The sequence below is a fragment of the Pimephales promelas genome, chromosome 21 (genome assembly GCF_988280905.1).
Source record: "Pimephales promelas chromosome 21, fPimPro1.hap1.1, whole genome shotgun sequence".
In the NCBI taxonomy this organism is placed as follows: domain Eukaryota; kingdom Metazoa; phylum Chordata; class Actinopteri; order Cypriniformes; family Leuciscidae; genus Pimephales; species Pimephales promelas.
In genome coordinates this window covers 13,530,961-13,552,241 of record NC_142789.1, presented here as the reverse complement: position 1 = coordinate 13,552,241, position 21,281 = coordinate 13,530,961, and the positions used below count along the sequence as shown (strand labels likewise).

The 21,281-nt window shown below is 38.8% G+C and overlaps 1 protein-coding gene across 8 annotated transcripts in view; it reads right to left on the bottom strand.

Annotated features, from left to right (window-relative positions):
* Nucleotides 1-21,281, bottom strand: part of nlgn1 (neuroligin 1) — a 393,533-nt gene that overhangs the window by 316,144 nt on the left and 56,108 nt on the right. For 6 of the 8 annotated variants that reach the window (XM_039657610.2, XM_039657615.2, XM_089125045.1 and 3 more), the window contains exon 1: nt 4,253-4,653. The exons of 1 other annotated variant lie outside the window; for it this stretch is intronic. The gene's annotated coding sequence lies outside the window, so the exon portion shown is untranslated. Of the gene's footprint in view, nt 1-4,252; nt 4,655-21,281 lie in introns of those variants that run through there. One more of the 8 variants, XM_089125044.1, reaches the window with a different exon arrangement.

Sequence of the window (21,281 nt, the reverse complement as noted above, 5' to 3'; positions counted from 1 at the left end):
ATCAGTCATATAATGGAGGTCAATGGGGTCCACCTCAAAGAGCATGCACAGAGAAGTCCAAAATAAAACATGATTCAATGACTTGTAAATGTTAGTACACATTGATGGTCTAAAACGCGAAACGAGCGGTTTGTGTGAGAAAATTAACAGTATTTATAACATTTTTACCTCTTCCACAGCCACAAAGCGCCCGCGCCCACAGATCACTTGGACATGGCTGTGGTTACAAGAGTTAAAAACGATATAAATAATGTTCGTTTTCTCACACAAACCGCTCGTTTCGTGTCTTAGGCCATCAATGTGTACTAACATTTACGAGTCATTGAATCATGTTTAATTTGGACGTCTCTGTGCATGCTCTTTGAGGTGGACCCCATAGACCTCCATTATATGACTGATAGACACAAACGGTTTGACCTAAAAAATCAAAATTGAAACTACTGAGGAAACAAAGACATCTACATCTTGGATGCCCTTGAGGTAAGCTAAAACATAAAAAAATGATTTCAAAGTGAACTATCCCTTTAACGCCATAATCGTATGAAAAAAATATGTAATCAAACAATCATACAGCCATTTTTAACAAATGATTTGAGCGCACACACCTCAAACGATCAGATTAGCAGCACTACGCAAGTTTACGTCTATACAAAGTTGGTAAACTGCATTGTGCCGAAGGATCAAGACACGAGGGAATAATGAAAGGTGAACAGGCTTTAGCGGGCCTAATGCCTTCCTCATCAAATGCACAGCAAATCCCGAACCTGACAGCACAGATATGTGAAACACACAGCACTGCGTATTCTTCAAAGGGCAACCATTGTCGTTTCCCTCCAGCTTGCTGCGAACAGCGATGTCAGCTATGTTTAAATGATTACAGCAAAATAATCGTTTTCTTGCAGTGGAAAAAAACAACAACAACAAAACACGCACAAAGATAGTCAAACAAAGGCATTCGTCTGCACAATAAAGCAGAGTAAAGAGACAGCGGGTGCCATGCTCCACTCAGGATGTATGCAGGAGGACAAATCACGTCGCCTTAATCACATTTAATAGCCCACGATTTGTGAATTAATATTCTATGCGTGCCAATGTGGTTGAGAGTTCACCAGGATTTGGACACATTGTTGAATAATATGATCTAAAGAGTTGAATATGGACTTCAGACTTTTTAACCACTTAATTAAAAGTGCATTACGTATTGTTTGTTTTGAAAAAAAAAATATGTGTGTGTCCAATTATGGGAGCTACAGGGATGAAGTTCATCTGGTCATGTGATCTTACCATGAAAAACTGTTTCAACACATACTCACACATACTGTTCATTCCTTTATAAAATGTATTTAAAAGTAAAGAACAATAACACAACAGTGTGAACAATGCCGTCACATTATTGTATACAATCTTGCTGCATCTCTCTTTAAAGAGAGAGGGAGATCTATCTGTGGTGGTGGTGTCTGTCCAAACAACTAGGCACACAATAGCAATTATGATATTCTCTTAAAAAAAAAAAAAAAAAAAAAAAAAAAACTACTATTCAGTCTTAGATGATTATAAATCTCAGTGGGAAATCACAGCGTTATAATAGCGGACCTTCAATATCTGTAGATACGTAACGTACACTGTAAGAAATTAAATCTGACAGTTGACATCACGATCACGACTCAATATTACTTTCAGACCATAAACCAACACAACTCCCAGATGGCCACAGTAAAATGTAGGAATATTATGGAGACAACCACTCAACACACATCACTTTCCCCTTTAAGCTTTCGAACAGTGACATACGCTGTGCCTGCTCATATCACATAATGAAGAACATCAATGAAGGCAGAACAAAGCCCTGGTAATTAATCACCATGTAACCGACAAAGGTTTAATGTCAACTCAGTAAATGGAAAGGCTTTCCAACCAGTTTCGGTGTAAACTTTAGTGTGACACCATTAAGCATCTTGACAGCAAGTCAGCTTAAAGGGATGGTTCACCCAAAAAATGAAAACTCACCCTTGCAGTATGTTGTTCCAAACCTGTATGAGTTTCTTCTGTTGAACACAAAAGAAGACACTTACTTTGAAGAATGTCAGACAGTTGACGTTAGCAATTGACTTCCATAGTATCATTCTCAAGTCAATGGCTAACATCAACTGTTTAGTCACCAACAGTTTTCACAATATCTTCTTTTGTCTTCAATTGATGAAAGAAACTCATTCAGGTTTGGAACAACATAAGGGTGAGTAAAATGATTACAGAATTTACATTTTGGGGGTGAATGATCCATTTAAAGGACTTAAAAAACATTTGCCATCTTCACGCTGCAAAGGCAGCACATCTGCATACACCACGAAACAATGCATTTACACACTATTTTAATTTACCATTAATGGATGTATGCAGAAAATACATTTTCAGAAATGCGTAAAAAAATGTATTATGCAAATATAAACGTGAAAAGAACAGAAATATGACATAAGCAAATAAAAATTATCAAATATCAACTTTGTTATCATGACATTAGTAAAGCTGCACTAATGCTGCATAGCATTTCAAACCTCAGAGCTTTATACTTTACTTTGTATGGCATTGCGTCTTTTCACAGAATTTGGAGCAAAAGGATAAGAAAAAAATTTTTGGAGGATGGTGAAGTACATAAAACGTGTTCGTGTGAAGACACAAATGGGGCTTGGGGGCGGCTGTCTCCATTTATCAGAAGCCATGAAGCAATATTAGCAGGAAGAGTCAAAACCTCCATTATTTATGGACTGGCTCCCTCCCCTGTACACATTTGGTACCAGGTCTTCAGACAGGCAGTGGAAATACAAAAAAAGGCTTCCCACTGCACGTTTAGATCTTTTTTTGACAAAATAATGCATGACAATATGGACGCCCTTTATTATAAGATATGTATTTCCCTGAAGCGATATTTCACCATATTTGAATACTAGGCGACGGCTTCGAAATATGTTTAGCTTAACCGAACTCACCAAAATGCCTCGACAACTGAGTTTTATGTGAAGCACTGGTCTAGAAAAGAGAGAAGTCTTCCAATTTTGTCGCTGGGGTGTCATGAAATAATTTCGTGAACAGTTCACCTCAACGAAACGAAAATCATTAGCATTTACTCCCCCTCATGTTGTTCCAAACTCGTATGACTTTCTTCCGTGCAACAGAGAAGACGTTTGCTGACTGACAGATTCAGTCATTCACTTGTATGCAGAAAAGACGCAATGAAAGTGAATGGCGACTTAGACTCATTCTGACTAACAGTTTATTTCACGTTTCACAGAAGAATGTAAATCAATCGGATTTGGAACAACATGAGTATAGCCTAAGAGTAAATCATGATATTTCTGATTTTTTGAGTCCGTCATTTAAAATAGGCTACAAATGTTTAAAAAGCGCCCGAAGTTAAACGTGTCTCGTCCAAACATCTAACTTACTAGCGTCGAAAAAGGCGATTGAAGCCGTTTGTGCAAACGGAGTCGTGTCGACCATGAATGGCAAGTTTGCTTGATCATCATCACGCCGGTTTCTATCATTACGCCATGAGATCTGTACAAGTTGCCCACCAAATCACCCTCTACTCTCAACCGTACAGTATTATTGCACAATGATATCCAAAAACGCTATTCCACCGCTTAGAATGATAGCTACGAATAACCAAATAACCCCTCAAAAAAATAAATAAATAAAATTCCCAAAACAGGCGATGCACTTACGTTTCCATACAGAATCGCGACGTCAAAGCTGTCTGAGTCAGAGGTTTCTTCAAGACCTCATTATCAGTCAATTAATATAAGCTCGACTAATTTGTCGGATTAATTATAATTAAGGGGGGTAAAATGAGAATCACCTTAATCAAAACAGTACCATTCTCACAAGTTGACGGGTGAGCACATTAGTGTAGGCTACACTTTAAATACACCTGACTCTTGTCAGTTGATTTTTAAGGGTTGCAGATTGTATTAAAATTAGCCTAAATTTAAGTTACACCACGTCACAAGCCCAGTTTATTTATTTTTTTCTGATGATGCACGGTTTATGAGCATTATAAGGTAACTGTTCTGTAGTTTCACATTTGGAGCAGTTTTATATGTCCTAATCCAGCCAAATGCACAAGTTTCCCTCTCTCCTCTTCCATGTTTATAATATTTATATTTTCAATGATATAATGAACAAAACACGACAGTCTCGTTTACAAACAAACAACACAAGAAGCTCGCGAGATAGATAAAACGATCCACATAATTACCATGAAGCTCTATTTCCAACACTCTTTGCCATTTCCTACATTTCCAGAGTGCGTCTCCCGCTAATGAAGGCAGGAGGAGGGGGAAAAATACAATCCAAACGAAGGGAAAGCTCAAGCAAGAAACATTTGTGACAGCGACATGATTCGGTCCAACTATTTCGAGTAGAACAGCATGATTTCCCTAATGCAGTTTTAAGACTGATGTTAATCCACAATCCGTCGTCTCATCAGGAAAAACAAAACACACATCCCGGTGCAGTCTTTAGGTGTCGCAATGAAGGTAAAAGACTGGAGAGGGTTTTTTTACCCTCGTTCCTCACGATTGTGGGTTCACGGGTTGATAAAATGCCGATATCTCCACTTGCCCTCAGTACGGAGAGGAACTGAATGTGTGTGAGCGCCTCAAAAGTGGAGCAAAGACGCCCCTTGCGGCAGGTAAAGGAACTGCAACGCTCTTACTGGAGATATTTTTTAAAGGGACATTAGAAAATCTTTCCCAAGTCAAGTGCATCTGTTTAAAACACATAACGGTATTTCAGTTTCATAGGTTGTTATTTTGATCTAATCTGATGAAGAATGCCGACATTTAGATGCTCAGTTAGTAACTAGCAGGGATCAGGGAGTGTTGTGTACTAATTATATAATACATCTTAACTATTTTTTTTCACAATGAGTCTCAAACTTTGATTTAATATTTCCATATTCGTCTGCTTCAAATTAAAATTAATTAGAAATGTACTGATGAACTCTTTATGGTAACATACACTGGTCAATCATATTTTTTTGGCATGAAATTATAAACTCAAAAAAAATATAGCCCTTTTTAAAAAGATTTACGCAATTTAATTAATAGTAAAATTCCATTATTTTATTAAACAATCCTTATGTAATTTAATTGAATAATGTATTAAGGATTGTTTAATTATATAATATAAGGACTATTCAATACACAATGGTCACATGACTGTGATTTTACCCCTCTAGCCCATTTCTAATTGGTTAAACATCCTTCCCACTGTCTCACAGAAATGGGCTTTTACTAATAGGTGTCTTGGGAATACGTCAGTGTTCCAGCAAACAGGTCTATGTCTATATCAATAGAAACGACTGACCCTTCCCTACAGTGTAATGAAACCCTAAGCAAGAGCTTACTTTAAAGTCCCACTGAGAGCCTATACTCTCTTCATTTCAATGCTCAACTCTCATAAGGCATACAATCTGGTAAATAAGGGTAACAATTTGAATAATTTTACAATAAAAAGTGCATTGCCTTATCATAATTACATTTGCAGAATGCAGATTTCTTCTATTTTTCAACTCAGCCTAACATAACTTTCAACATTATTGCTTATTGCCTAACAAATTCTTTCCACACTCATGTCCAATTGAAATAAAGTTACACATTTAATATTCTCTTTCATTGCTTGTGCAGCAAAACCAAAAAAAAAAAAAAAATACTTTCACACTTTTAACGTTTTGTGATGCAATCCGCCTACTAGATGCATCAGTAGCTGCTAAAGAAATATTAATATGGCATCTATTGCCAGTATAGGAATCTGTCATCTAAATCATGTGATTGCCGTGTCACAGCTGGGCAGGTTCCACACACTTCACGGCATGTTCTGAATCACTTGATGAGAGGCAATTTACTGTACTAATGTCCTCAATATCCCTTTGAGAGTGTTAAATATAAAATTGCCACTGTCATGAACAAATTGTTCCACAAGTTGAATCAATCCTGAAGCAATCTATTGGCTGTAAGCATTTTTAACAGGTAGTCATAGTGCTTGAAAAAAAATAGTTATTATTACTATATTGTTTTAAGAAATGAATACCTTTATTCCGCAAGGAGGCATTTAATTGATCAAAAGTGACAAACTTTTACATTGTGTGATTTCAATTTCAAATGAATGATGTCGATGTTGAAATTTCTATTCTTCTAAAAATCCCAAAAACAAAAAAATGTATGGTTTCCACAAAAAATATTAAGCAGCACAACTGTTTTCAACTATGATAATAATAAGAAATGATTCTTCAGCACCCAAACAGCATATATATATAAATATATATATATATATATGCAAACTGAACAGGCATGCCAAATTGTTCATGATACAGAGATAACCCATATCCGGCACATGATAAATTGTTTCCGGCACCTGTTTCATTTCATACACTTCTGAAAGAAATGTATTCAATGAAAAATCTAATAAACAGCAACCATTAAAAAAGTATACAATGTCACATCTTATCACATGACATGCTTATAAATAAACTGTGCAATTCGTTTTTATTCACAAAGGCGAGAATAGTCCTTGCTAATCTTGCTCCATGTCATTCCGTCTCATATCCTTTGAAAAACACAGCAAGTGTAAATTGACATGCTCTATTTTGTGCAGGATGAGCCTCTGGATGTTTTTAATGCACTTTTCACATTAATACACTACAGTCATTAAAAGTGGATCACTGAACTGACCTCTGCTGTGATTCATTCCACCCACTGCAACTAAAAGCATTTCAACAGAAGCATGATGAAAGCTTAGCATTCAGCAAACCACCTCGACTTCAAACATCTGCTAAGAGCTCCAAACAATGTCAATTACAGCCCTCTCCCTCCTTACTTGGACAATTCAAGCCCATAGACGAAAAGCCACGATCCACAAATCTCACTTGAGATCGAATAATGACACATGCTACTGTGTCGACCACCGCGGTCAGCTTTTAGCGATGCCAGTCCGACCTTGGACGTCTCTAGTTGCGAGCACATTAAACAGGCTTGTGAGATCTTCCTGCCATATGTTGTCTTTGCTGTCACTCAAAGGCAGCCACTGGCAAGCAAATTGTTCATTTTCCAGGCGAGATGTAGGACAAACGTGCGGCCAGATGTTTGGGGAGACGCAGAGAGGCTTCAGATGAGAGGCCACAGCATCGCCCCGAGTGTAGTGTGGCATTCCAGGCAGACGCTGGTGTAATAACCCATCCGCCTCCGGCTGGCTTTGAGAAGCGGCCCTGCTCCCGGCACCCAGGGGTCACTGCAGTCCCTCGCTTTCTCCCTTCGACTTCCTCTTTTCATCCCTCTGAGTACATTTCCTTACAGCAGGAGGGAGTAAAGGGGAGCAGGCTATAAATAACAAACACAACACACTAATAGGCACTCTGTAACTGTACCTGCTGCTGAGCAAATGCTAACTGCGGTAATTTACAGGTGGCATATCTGCTGTGAGCAGGGCTTTCGTACAATTTGTAGCTTCCGTTTTATATTTCAATTCATCTTGGTTTTGTTATTTATCTTGTCTTTAGTTTTCTCGGTAACGCTTTACAATAAGGTTCATTAACATTAGATTAACATGAACATGAACTAAGAAGGAATCTTAGTTAATATAAAAGGGATACTCCTCTTTTTTTGGAAATAGGCTCATTTTACAAACGATGTCAGTAACAGACAGTTTCTGGTCTCATTGGCTATCATAGTAGGAAAAAATATATACTATGGAAGTCAATGAGACCAGAAAATTCCTGGTTACTGATATTCTTCTAAATATCAGAAAATCGGCTGAATGGATTCGAAAACGGTAAAACTCAACTGTTTAACTCTGGGGGAGTTGTAAAATGAGCCTATTTCCAAAAAAGGTGGAGTATCCCTTTAATTCCAACATTTACTGTATCAACAGGCTACTCGTAGCTTTGCTGCTTTTTATGTGTTATATGCTTTTTTTTCTTGCTGTTTTTACTTTTCTTATTTGTGTGTTCTGTAAAGCACTTTGGTCTGTCTAAGCGGCTGTTTAAATGTGCTATATAAATAAATGAACTTGAACTTGAACTTGAACTTGAACAGGCTGTATTTGTTAACATCATCCACTGTGAATAACTTTAACAAACAATGAACAGCTGGATTAACAAAGATGAATAATTACTGTAACAAATGTATTGCTCATTTACTAATGAACGTTATTGTAAAGTGTTACCGTTTTCACTCTAGCACTATTTTATACTTTCCCATTTTTATTTTTTTTTATCTTAGTTATAGTATAGCTTGTTTTCATATGACGTCACACCCCTGCATTGCCATGGCGTGAAATAATTTGCAGGCAGGAAGTGATTTGCTGTATTTAGAAAGCACTATAACAAACTCAAAATGCCTGTGTTTTACTGTAATTCATTTATAGTTACTTGAATCGATCAAAACACAAAGAGTTTTTATCGTGTACCAAAAGTTGTTGTTCATAAGGGGGGGAAATGCAAGAAATTGACGTAAAAACTCTGAAAAAACAACTTGCAAACCTATGTCTGCGGTCGGGAGGAGCCGAATGGGAAAATGCGCGTGTGTGTGTAACATTAGTGATCACTTCGTCAAAGGTGAGTTAATACAACTTAAGTGACTGTTTGTGTAACGTGTAACGTTTCCAAACTTTGTAAAGTTAAAGTATGTCTGTAAGACGAGGTAGTTGCTGATATCTACAGTCTCGATGGCAAGAAAATATTTCAATTCAGTTAAAAACCTCTTCATACTGAATGTCAGCTTGCTTATTTTGCTCAAGATAAGAATTTATTACATTCAAATGTAAAGCTATATAGAAACGATGCCTCTAACCACACAGGTCATTCAAACCACACAACTTTACGATTGCTGTTTGCGAATGTTCGTTGGAACGATGGTTTCGGGAAACACCGACTCGTTGAACTATGCTGATAACGACGGAACTTGTTGCGACCATAGTTGGCTAACGATGCTTTCGGGAAACGCACCCCTGATTGGTTTTAGGTCTATCCGCGACGTCTGTTGGTGACGCCCCTCTGGAAATGATTTGTCTATGACGCTTTGCCAGACCATTTTACAACTGAGAATGGTCTGGTTTTAACCAGACCAATAACATAGTAAAATATTATTACAATTTAAAATAGATTTTTTTTCATATATTGTGTAAAATAATTTATTCTTGTGATGGCTAAGCTGAATTTTCATTATTAATACTCCAGTCTTAAAGGGATACTCCACTTTTTTGGGAAATAGGCTCATTTTATAACTCTCTGGAGGTAAACAGTTGAGTTTCACTGTTTTCAAATGCATTCAGCCAATTTTCTGATCATATCTGGAGAAACTATCTGGTAACTATCATAGAAACTATCTGGTTACTGATATTCTTCTAAATATCAGAAAATCGGCTGAATGGATTCGAAAACGGTAAAACTCAACTGTAAAATGAGCCTACTTCCAAAAAAAAAAAAAATGTAGTATCCCTTTAAGTGTCACATGATTCTTCAGAAATCATTCTAATATGCTGATTTGGTTGCTGAAGAAACATTTCTTATTATTAACATTTCTTATTGTTTCAACAACTTGTTTTTGTTGTTGAAGGGAAACAATTACAGTATTTTATTTAGCAAGTAGGCCTATACATTAAATGGATGGTCATATACAGCAAAAAATCTGAAATATTGAAGAAATGATCAGAAGAAGACGAGAACACCCAGCTACAACCTGGTGCTCTCTAATGGGAATGTGAATGGCAGGCCTGGGGCAAAGGCACGGTGGGTACACAGACAGAGACTGGGTGATTAGTGAAAGGGGCAAGTTGTAATCCACCGCTGCATTAATCAAAATGATAATGCTTCCATTTGTGATTACTGCTTGCTTCCAGCACTGCATAAAGCCTCTCCCGTGTGTTTCCAGGGTTGTTTGAGGATGAAGGTGGGTGGGGGGGATGTAGTCACCCCGCCATGGTATCAGTCATATAACCAAACATCCTTCCAAAACCACCTGGTGCACCAACTGCAAAAGGCTGAGAGCCGTTTTGAAAAACGTCAGCTGAATGTGCAGCAGTTGAGTCACATTGTACTTGCATGAGAGTGGAGTCATACTGCAGAGTGAAAGAAATATCTCCATTCAGACTGTTGTCGTGTGTCTTTTGTTCTGTTGTCCTCACCTTCCTTTGGCTGAGTTTGCTTTTGCTGCGTGATAAATCACCTTAAAGACTGTTGCCTCTCTGTATAGCGCTGCCCATTCAGCCATGTCAGATTTAAATAAGAAAATGATAAGAGAGAAAGAGGATCTGCCACATTTAACACGAAAAAACGCAAGGCTGGCATCTTATTAAAATGTATGAAACCAATAAGAGTCAGGCTGGCAGAGATAGGGTGATCCATAGGCAGCCAAAAGGTGGGGCAGTCTTGTTTATTTGCCGGAATCAGATAGGAGACCAGAAGCGAGCTGTTAAAACTTGAAAAACTGGCTCTGTATCAGGGCTCAGATTGTTGGATATAGTATGTAGTAAAAGAAGTGCAAATGAATCCTGAGGAACAGTGAGGCGTATTTTGAGCTTTTCCGGAAGAGTTTTCCACTCAGTGCCGTTCATCGTAACTCTGAATGAAACCGGAGAGCATCTTTCTTGTTTAAAATGAATATGGGTTAGAGTTAGACATGTTCCAGCAACTCCAGTGACTCATATCGATTTCTGCAGGAGTGAGACATCAGATTTGGACCTGATGCCACGGGGAGTCAGCAGCCTATTGTTTTTGGAGTGGGGGGCAATCATTTGATATCATCAAACTGTAATGAATCTGGGAGAGAAGAGAGTTCTGAAATTAAAAGCGTCCTTTGTGACCATAGACGGGTTTCTGAAGCTGCAGCTCTCAGCTCCCTTGGCTAAACACTGAGACTGAATCAGGGGCGAACTCTATGGTGATATTCAGTCAACACATTGCACTCTCGACTATACTCCAAGTCGAAATGACTAAGGACAGAGGGTGGGATATTGCTTTAAATATATGTATATTGTTTTACACGAAAAAATCAAAGCATTTCAAAGCAGAAAGTTATTTGGAGTTGTATGATGATAAGACTTCCTCATTACACAGTCATTTTGGAAAAGCATGGATCCTTCAGCACACAGAGAGACTTTTTTAATTACACATGACTGGTGGAGAGACACAGGCAGCATGGCATATATTGAGCTCCTACTAAATCTTGTTTATGCTGTCACACAGGGGTCAACTGGCTCCTAGCAGGCTCCTGGCACCAGCAAAACACTCAGCTGGGCCTCCTCTCTCTTGACTGGCCCTGTCCGTGGTGCTGAAATGGTAATCCTCACCAAGATGTTTTGTATGATATATCCTCAATGAATTCACTCAATATGAAATGAAGCAGCACTGTGGATGCTGCAGTGATTTTAAGGACAAATTAATGCTGAATATTTTTTTTTCTTAATTTTTTTTTTTTTTAGATATTTAATGTCCTTAAATGGTTTAACCATTTTCAGATTTCTGGGCTACAATGGGTGTTCAACTCACGTTACAAAAGGAAAATTCTAATAATCAAAATAATAATTGAATATATATTATTGTAGTAGTAATAGTAGTAGTATCATTACAATAATAATAATAATGTATATATATATATATATATATATATATATATATATATACACACACACAATATATATTGTTTTAGTTACCAAATATTTTTTTAAAACACTCTAATATTTAATAGATTATATTTGTGTAGTTTCAAACAATTACATGTATAATTTGATTTTTGAATATACTAATAATTGTTATTATTGTCATCATCATAATTATTAAAAATCAAATTAATGAATTGCTTTGAAACTACATATAAATATAATACATAAAATTTTACAGTGATTAAAAATTATTTGCTAACTGGAACATATTATTTGTATTTATTATTTTAACAAATAAATAATGTTTGTCATTACAGCAGATAATTAAATCTATTTTAGTATTATTATAAAATATGAATTATACTGTATATAAAATATTTAAAATCATTAAAAGCATCACTCTGAAATATGTATGTATCATTATTAAATATAAACTATTATTAAATAAAATAAAATGTTACTCTCTTGAACGAACACACACACACACACACACACACACACACACACACACACACACATCTATTAAAAATGTTCAGACTACTTTTAAACAAGTGTGAAACTTTTATTATTAGTATTATTAAAAAGAAATTGCTCTGAAAATAATATATATATATATATATATATATATATATATATATATATATATATATGATTACAAATCATTTTCTTCCCTACACATATTGTTTATAATTAGAATTGTAACATATCAATAACGTTTAAGGCATCATTACAGCAGAAGAGAATACATTTATAAATCAAATTACTGTAATAAACCAAATACAACTAAGTTTAACAGTAGTGCACCAAACATTTTGCAAACACCTGCAAATTGATTTGAATAACTCATGTATTACTCCTTATAAACACAACTCAAACCAACCTATGCACCCAGAATTTGGCACGTGTTGCGTTATCATGTTTCCAGAGGTAAATCACCCTGACTCATAAGAGTAGTGAGTACCAAGAGAGCTTTTTGCATTGGCACCAGATTTCTCTGACCCTGGGTGAACCAACTGATCAATGAGTGGTTGCCACCTGTAACCACAACACACGGCTCCGCTGATATCCCAATAAGTCAGCGCTGTGAAAGTGAGCAGGCAGTGGGAGGAGTTCAGCTCATTTTCACATTTGATGAATAAATTTCTACACAAAATGCGACAGGAAGCGCAGCGGAGCCTGTGTTTTTCTCATCCGACGCAAGGTCAAGCAGATCCGTCTTGTTCTGGAATTCTCTGCAGGCTGTCTTTAACACGCACAAAAATAAATAAATAAATAAATAAAATCGCAAACGACTTTGAAATCACATTCCGTCCTTGCAGGCCAGAGGTAAACCATCTTTGGATGGCGTGGCTGCATTTGTATTCCAAAACACACGGGACACTCGCTTGATCAGTTTGGGTTACGTAGCCAAAGCGATCTATCTCCTCTGATGTAAAAAAAGATCTCTTGCTCGTTTTCTGACAGCATAGGGCAGGAAAAACGGCTCGGCCCCAGAACTTTGCACCTTTTCCTTCCACCTGCCAGAGCGACGCGTTGGAGATGGAGAGAAAAGCCTTGGAGAAGAGGCTGAATTTATCAACCGCACAGTGCTCCGAGCTCCCCTCGGGTGGCATAATGAGTTTAAGCTTGGTGAAAAATCAACAGCGTGCGGATAGAATAACCCGAGCACTCGACATCTCGAATGGATTTTGCCTTCAGAAAGATGCCTTTTAGCCAAAGATCTCTTGCTCTCTGTTGTGAAATGTGATAAATATCTAACAACCTCCATTCTTGTAATGGCTTCTGGAGCCAGGAAGAACAAGGGAACCGTACTTTTCTATTAGATTCCTTGACTTTTTATTGGAGTAATTGGTCGGAGTAAATGGATTAGAGAGCAGGTGCTACAACGTATAAGAGCTCTAATCTTTCTTCGTTCGTTCATTTACAGGTAGATTCTTGTCTTTAATGGAAGTATACCTCATGAAATGGGGAGGAGATGTACACCCCTTCCCATCTCTCTGGAGCCCTGAAAGATCTAATTTCAACTTTTTTACAGACTTTCCACATCCACTCCATAGAATATTATGCCTCGGCCACACCAGCCAACTGGATATTGCTTTAAGGAAACGAGTTTGGGAGGGGGGAGGGGGGGTTCTCATCAAAGACCTCTTTTACCTTCTTAAATGTTCAGCATTGTGACCCCTTCGGGTGGAACCGTCGTTTGATCTTAATGATGGCGGAGGGTTTTGTGAGCCGACAGCAACAGGTAGCCTGGCATTTAATGAGCCCATTAAATCCCAAGAGGCTGAGAATTTGCCGGCGAGACCGGGAGACAGGAGAGCAAGCTGACATATCGGACGGGACGCAGAAATACACGGGGAAAGAGACAGGGAGAGCCAGAAGAGGAACTAAAGCTAAAGAAAATTGTCACTGCTATGAAGAGCTTTGGGTTCGCTGTTGCCATAGATACTCCATGGCCTTTCCTCTAGGAGAGTGCTGCTGAATCAACGCATTACCCTGGCACTCCGAGGCAGGTGAACACAGCCCAAAAAAAAAAAAAAAAAAAAAAAAAAATCAATGGTGAGGAGGTGAGTGGGCAGCTATGCAGAGCAGTGGAAGAATACTTTATGTGGAGAGAGAACTACATGGAAGGCAGATAAGAGACTTCCTGTAACCGCGCCAGAAAACCGTGATGTTTGGAGTGGGTGAGCAGGTGTAGTTATATAGGTGCCTTCTAATTCATCATTCCATCCCAGCATGCATTGTAGAGAAGAAAGAGAGCGAGAAATGCAGTCTCGACTAGACCTGTTTGCTGTGGCGCATAAAGGAACATGGCATTGTGACGTTCCATATAAATGCTCTGAAGAATTCAAAGCTGCAAATAATATGGCAACAAAATGGCTATTGATGCCACTCTCTTTGCTTTCTCTTTCTCAGTTACACATTCTCTCTCACACACAGCCATGCATCATAGCCATGCGCATGAATCTGAACCTCAAAAAGGCACAAATATTGACAAAAAGAATAATGAATTGTAACAAAAAGATAATAATAATAATAATAATAATAATAAAACATTTCTGAATGTGTTCATATTATGATTGATAACATGAAATGGCCAAGAGGGTTTATGTGCATACATATTTTCAACTTTTTTCCAATGTCTGTTAATGTTTTAAACCTACCCTTTTCATTGACTCACTCACTCACTCGTTTTTTAGCTTTATTTAAATAAAGGCTGTAATAAAAGAATGATAATTTATAGAAAAATGCAGTTTTGTTCATAAAATAATAATAATTATTAATATATAAATTAAACGATACAGATTTTATATCATTTTATTTATTTTATTATTCGGACAATTGCGTATACATTGGTTAAGTTAATATTTTCAACCTTTTCAATGTCTATGTTGATGTTTACTTTACTTATTTAGCATTTTAACTTCATTTTGTCACTAAACAGTAGGGTTGGGTATCGGTTGGGTTTTATCCGATACCAGTAACTACTCGGTATTTTTTTAACGGTTCCGGTGCCTAAGCCGTTCTTGAAACGGTACTTAAGAAAACGAAACCGCACACACTTTGTCAAAAAATAAAAAATAATCATAATACCCCTTTATTTACAGGGCCAAACTGGACACAATATTAACTTACAATATATACAAGTAACATATGGTAATAATAAATAAACCAATATAAAATAAGAGCTCATATTTACATAATATAAAATAAAAAAATATTATATCAAACAATGTAATTATACTGGAGATTAATTGAGATTTCTACCAGGGTAATATAATATCGACATAGCTACAGGTTCCCATGTTTTGTCTGCTTTAACTAGTCATGTAAGTTATCTTGTCATTTACTAGTTAAGCTCTTAGCCAGTTTGATATTTCATTCCCACTGCGTCTTATACGCAGCTTTGAGTAAACATATGAAAGAGAACGTCTCTGTGTAACCCATGTTCTCTGACAAGCTTCCTTTTTCGGCAGAGAACTCTGAGGAGCAGATGATGCGCGCGCCAATATAATATGACGACGTGAGCATCAACGTGGCGCGAATGGTGATTCTTCTATATCCATAGACAATCGTTATTCTGACGCGTAATTTTACACGTGAAATGCAGCCAAACATTTCACGTGTACATTTCACGTGTGTTTAATCTCCTCGCTATCAGCAGACATTCCGGGTGTCTCCTGCATATTGATAACGGCTCCCGGATGATCGCAAATTAGTTCAAATCTCCTGTAATCTAGAGCGAGCGAGCGAGCAAGAGCCCGCGTGTAAGACAGATCAGACAGTGCTTCAATAAACCGTATAATGCGCGCACGTCGGAGAGGGACAGGGCGACAGCGAGAGACTGCGTGTGTGCGCCTCATGCCACAGACTCGGGCATCGAAATCAGGCACCGAAATTTCCATTCTTTTTCGGTCTGGTTAATACCGTTTACGTCAGAACCGGTTCCCTATTGGAACCGAGTTTCGGTACCCAACCCCACTAAACAGGAAAGGGCTGACAGAACAGTCCAAAGGCGAGTGGAGGGAGGAAGGAGCCAGGGAAGAGATGACGGAGTGAGGGGCCATAATGTGATCTACGGTGTTACCAAGATAAAGGACCACAGTAGAACCGGTTAAAGGGAAGAGTCAAGGCGGATCTAGGAGCCTGCCAGCAAGTGGAGTTGATAGAGGTAGAGACCCAGGCAGAGCCGAACATCCGCGGTGACACCAATGGACTGGAGGGTTGAGGCGTAATCGCAGGCTTGCAGGACTGAGGCAGAGACAGGGTGGAGCCAGTGAGAGTGAGGACACGGTGGAGTCACAGAAAACCAAAGGAGTGGTGCAGCCGCAAGGACGGTGGAGCCTTGTGGAGCCTGAGGGATGAAGGACCACAGTGGAGCCAAGGGAGCGTTGAGCCAAGGTGAAGCCCGGGGCTCGAAGGCTGGAGATGGAGCTGACGGATCCTTACATCAAGGTGGAGTTGACCACTGGGTTGCCCAAGGCCGATACAAGCAGCACAGAGGAACCACTGGACGAGCCGAAGGGATGAAGGGATACAGCAGAGGCGAGGCAGAGGACCTGGTGTCTTTGGCAGTGGAGGAGGGAGGGGGAGATGTAGGAGACTTGAGAATGGGCAACAAAGACTTGGATCTGGGCTTGACCAGTGACAGCTTGGATTACTTGGAACTGGGCAGAGCTAATGGCAACGAAGATGACTTGAGAATGGACTGGACCAATGGGGGCAACAAGGCTTAAATGTAGGAGGGAGTCAGGGTACGATGGCAAATTCCACCACCAGCACTCCCTCAGGGATGAACATCAATGCTAGTTCACATACCTGGTCAGACTGTGCAGGCTTTGGCTCTGGTTCTGCAAAACATTCTCATCCCAAGACGTCATCTAACTAACGCTTTTGACCATACGTCAACATCCGACGTTTTAGGGTACCCTTTAACGTCAGTTAGATGACGCTATCCTAGGGCGTCATCTAACTGACGCTTTCCCTTTAGCGTTAGTTAGATGATGCGGGTAGGGTTAGGATTAGATAGTACCATCTAACTGACGTTAAAGGGTACTCTAAAACATCGGATGTTGACGTATGGTCAAAAGCGTCAGTTAGATGACGTCTTGCATGGCATGAGAATGGGCTGGGTTCTGAGGTGGGATCAGGCTTATGGTTCATGCTCGTGGTGTGTGCATGTTCAAGCTGCAGGACAAACACTGGTTCAAGCTCAAGGCTAAATGGACAACACTGCGGCTAAATGGTGATTTCTTCATCTAATATATCTCAAACTGTGAATGGTGAGCCACACAGCACATAATCCAAGCATGTAGGTGGAAGCTTCTGCTGGCAGTCGTTAAAGCAGGTGTTTATCCAGCCCACTCTAAGAACAGCTCTTTAGAGTGCCATTGCTCCAGGACACCTGGTGGCAGAGCTCGAGGAACTTCTCCACATATTCTTCCAGGGGATGGCCATCTTGTGAAATCTTTGGGGGAGTGATTTAAAAATACTCCTGTGCTCATCTTGTTTTGTCTGACCTTCTGTCACGCTCAGTCTTGGACGCAATGACCAGAGCTTAGGTAAAACTCAAACCGATAGGTTTATAAATGTAGAATTTTGTTAGTTTTTGTTTGCATATGTATGTGTGTGGGTAGGAGGGAGTGCGTATGTAGTTTTTGGGTTGAGCGAGTGAGGGAATGAGGTGTATAATGTATTTTTTGTACATGTGTATGCCTTGTTAATAATATTTTATGTCTGTTAGTATGAAACCAACTGAATAAAAAAAAATGTTCACAAAAAAGGCAAGTAGTCAGTAGCATCAGACAGAGTCTTAGACTATGTTTACACGGAAACGATTCTGAAGAGAAAACGCAAAAGTGGCGGTGCGTCATCACTTTTTATTCTGCGTTTAGACGAGCGTTTTGTGTGGGAAATCCACGTGCAAATGGTGACGCAAAAGTGTGTGAAATTCAATGTAGTATGCATACTACAACAGCACCAAGTCCACGCGCCTGTGTACAACCTTCACTGTCAAGCAGACTTTTGCGTTTTTACCGTTTACACAGGAACGCGGCGGTGGAGCGTTTTTAAGATTTCCACTCTGGAGGGTGGTTTCACTTTTTGGCGTTTTTAAGCCTCAAAAACGCCGTCGCCGTGTAAACGAAAGGCACATCCGATCAAATATATTTACGTTTTCACCCGCGAGCGTTCTCGTTTAAACAGGGCTTCACTGAGGGAGTGTGTGTGCTGGTGATGGAGTCTAGATGAGTTCCAGGTGTGCGGGGCTAGTTGCCAGGATGGATGAATGGAAATGCAGTCTAATCTAAATAAAATCACTAAATAATAATCTAAATATTGACTTTTCAATTTTCACAGTTAGATTTCTGGCTTAAGCCTCACCCACATTCAGTTCAATAGATTTACAGCTAAATTTGTCATTGCATTAGATACAGATACATACACACCTAATACGCACATCTACTGCAAATACACTCACAATAAATGTCAGACTCAATCTCAAGCTTCAATTAAAGAGCAAGAAGCTGTTTATGCCATTCTAAACGTAACTGATATAAACTCAGTTGTTTTTCAGTCAGCTTTCATTAAATGCCCAAATGAAACATGTGACTTATCACAACGCCATACACGATACATCCCTGCAGGGGATGGCTAAAATACCAAGTAATTTACCATTTCAGTCATCCCATATGGCTGACATGACAGGATGAAGTGGACAGAGGAACTGTGACTGATTAACAAGCCAAATGGACAGTGAACTACAGTAGGCCAATTATACATTTGTGGCTTTTTCCACAGACACTCCTGCCAGGTTCCTCTGTGAGGTGAGGTCACATCCCACGTTAGTGAGTGTTCGCAACTACCCCCGCAATTACAGCTGTTTTAAGCTGCTCTGAAACAATATTTACACATTATTCCAGACATGATTCACTAATAAATTTGAAATGAACTAAAAACATAACTACTCTAATAGTAGGGATGAAAAGGAGACACTTTAACTTAATACAAAGTAATACATTTAATAAATTGCTTTAGCTTTAGTATAATGCCAATATAAAAGCCATTTGTTTAATATAAAATACTATGCTATTACACACTAACTTCCTATATTTCTCTCAATTTAAAAAGTGCTAAAGAATAAAAAAGTTGGAGTATCTGAATGTCACTAATAATAAAGTATGCTTTTCTTTTCAAAATGAGCGATATTACATGCACATATGCTCATATCTGCACATATGTCCAGAATGACTAATGGTGTGCTGATAAAGCATGAATACTGCAAAATAATCACATGCAACACATTCCTTTATGCCAGTAATGGTAAATTTACTGCTTTGCAACAGTTAAGTGGCAGGTCCAATCAGACATACAATTATTCATTATATTTAATGAATAATCCAGCAAACCCATTCACCCAACCACAAAACAAGTTGTCAAGGTGCCTGTGACAACCCCCCAAAATGATAGAATAGGCCCCTAGTTACCATGGCAGCAAGGCCACGCCAACGAGATTACACTGGTTTACAATGTAAATGTGGAAAAAATTGGAAGGCACAGGCCATAGGAAAGACACATAAGGACCATAAAAAGCAACTTAGTAAGGTTTAATGCCCGATGAGGTGTCCATTGTCAAGTATTAACCATCCAATGCGCTGACAATGAACACCTTGAAGGGCATTAAAGGAGTAGTTCACTTTTTGATGAATGTTTTTGTTGAAAACATTCCAGGATTTTTCTCCATATAATGCACTTTATTGGGAACCAAACTGTTCAAGATCCAAAAGACAGTTTCAGTGCAAGCTTTAAACTGTTCAAAGGGCTTTAAACGATTCCAAACGATGAATAAGGGTCTTATCAAGCGAAACGATCGCTCATTATAAAAAAAAAGTTTAAGATTTATAAGCTCAAATGGTCACCTTGCTCTGTTCTGTGTGACTCTCCTGTTCGAACTCGTTCATCAAAATGAACGAATCTTTTCCCAAGTCAATTCCTTCATTTCGTTTGTTGAATGAACCAAATGACACGAAAAAAGATTTGTTCATTTTGATGAATGAGTTCGAACAGGAGAGTCACAAACGTGCGTTACAGAACGTTGACTTACTGAACCATCAAGACTTTCTCCTGAGACTGCAACGGGACGCTCGTTCAAAGGCTAAGGCATTGCAAGTAGTGTTCATTTAACTAACTAAACCCAGGTTTAGTATAAGTTGCAACAAGAAACTGACGTACAAACAGGGTTATTAATACAACAGTTTTTTTTTCAAATGAAAATGGAAAAATACAAATACAATACACACTTTACTTGTAATTCTGCAATTTGACAAAGCCTAATATTAAATGCTACAGTCTAGACCAGGGCTAAGGTAACAATTGAAGCTAAATTGCAATCACCCTGAACTCTAATACCATGAGAAAATCTAAAAGCATGAGAGAACAGACAAAGCACTGAGGAAATCGAAGCCACTTGCTCACACCACTAAAATGAACCATTTAAATGGTTTTAAAGCCCTTTGGCTGTTATTATTAATTTTTTTTATCTTTCCAGCAGCTGAAAACTGTGAGTCAAACCATGTGAGATTTCAACAATTCCTTGATAACAAGAGCTTGCACAATTAGCAGTGATAAATAAATAATAATAATAAATTAAAGCTGCAAGCAGCGATGGGCGGGCCCTCGCACCTGTAGCGAGTCGGGGTGTGAGGCGCCGCGTTGCATATTCTGCAGCTCGGCCAGTGCGGCTGTGCATTTGCTATGCTTCTTCGTTAAAGGTCACTTCCTGTTGCCAGCAGGTGGCACTATGACTGTGGGTGAATGTCGGCATGTAGATTTGTTCAGGGCGGGACTCTTGTCAAAGGTGTGAAATTTCATGCATATCTGGGCTTTTACAGCCAAGTTACTACAACTTCCTGTTTCATGGCGAATCATCGACGCCATGGACACGCCCATCGACGGAAACCTGCAGATAGCACAACTTTACATCGTCAATGCCTTTAGAAGGCACAGCAGAAATGTGAAGTCGATCCGACTAAAGCCCTAGGAGGAGTTAGTTAAAGTACGTAATGAGTAAATCATCCAAAAATGGCGGTAAAATTAGAAATGGCTGACTTCCTGTTGAGTTTAGGGCATCG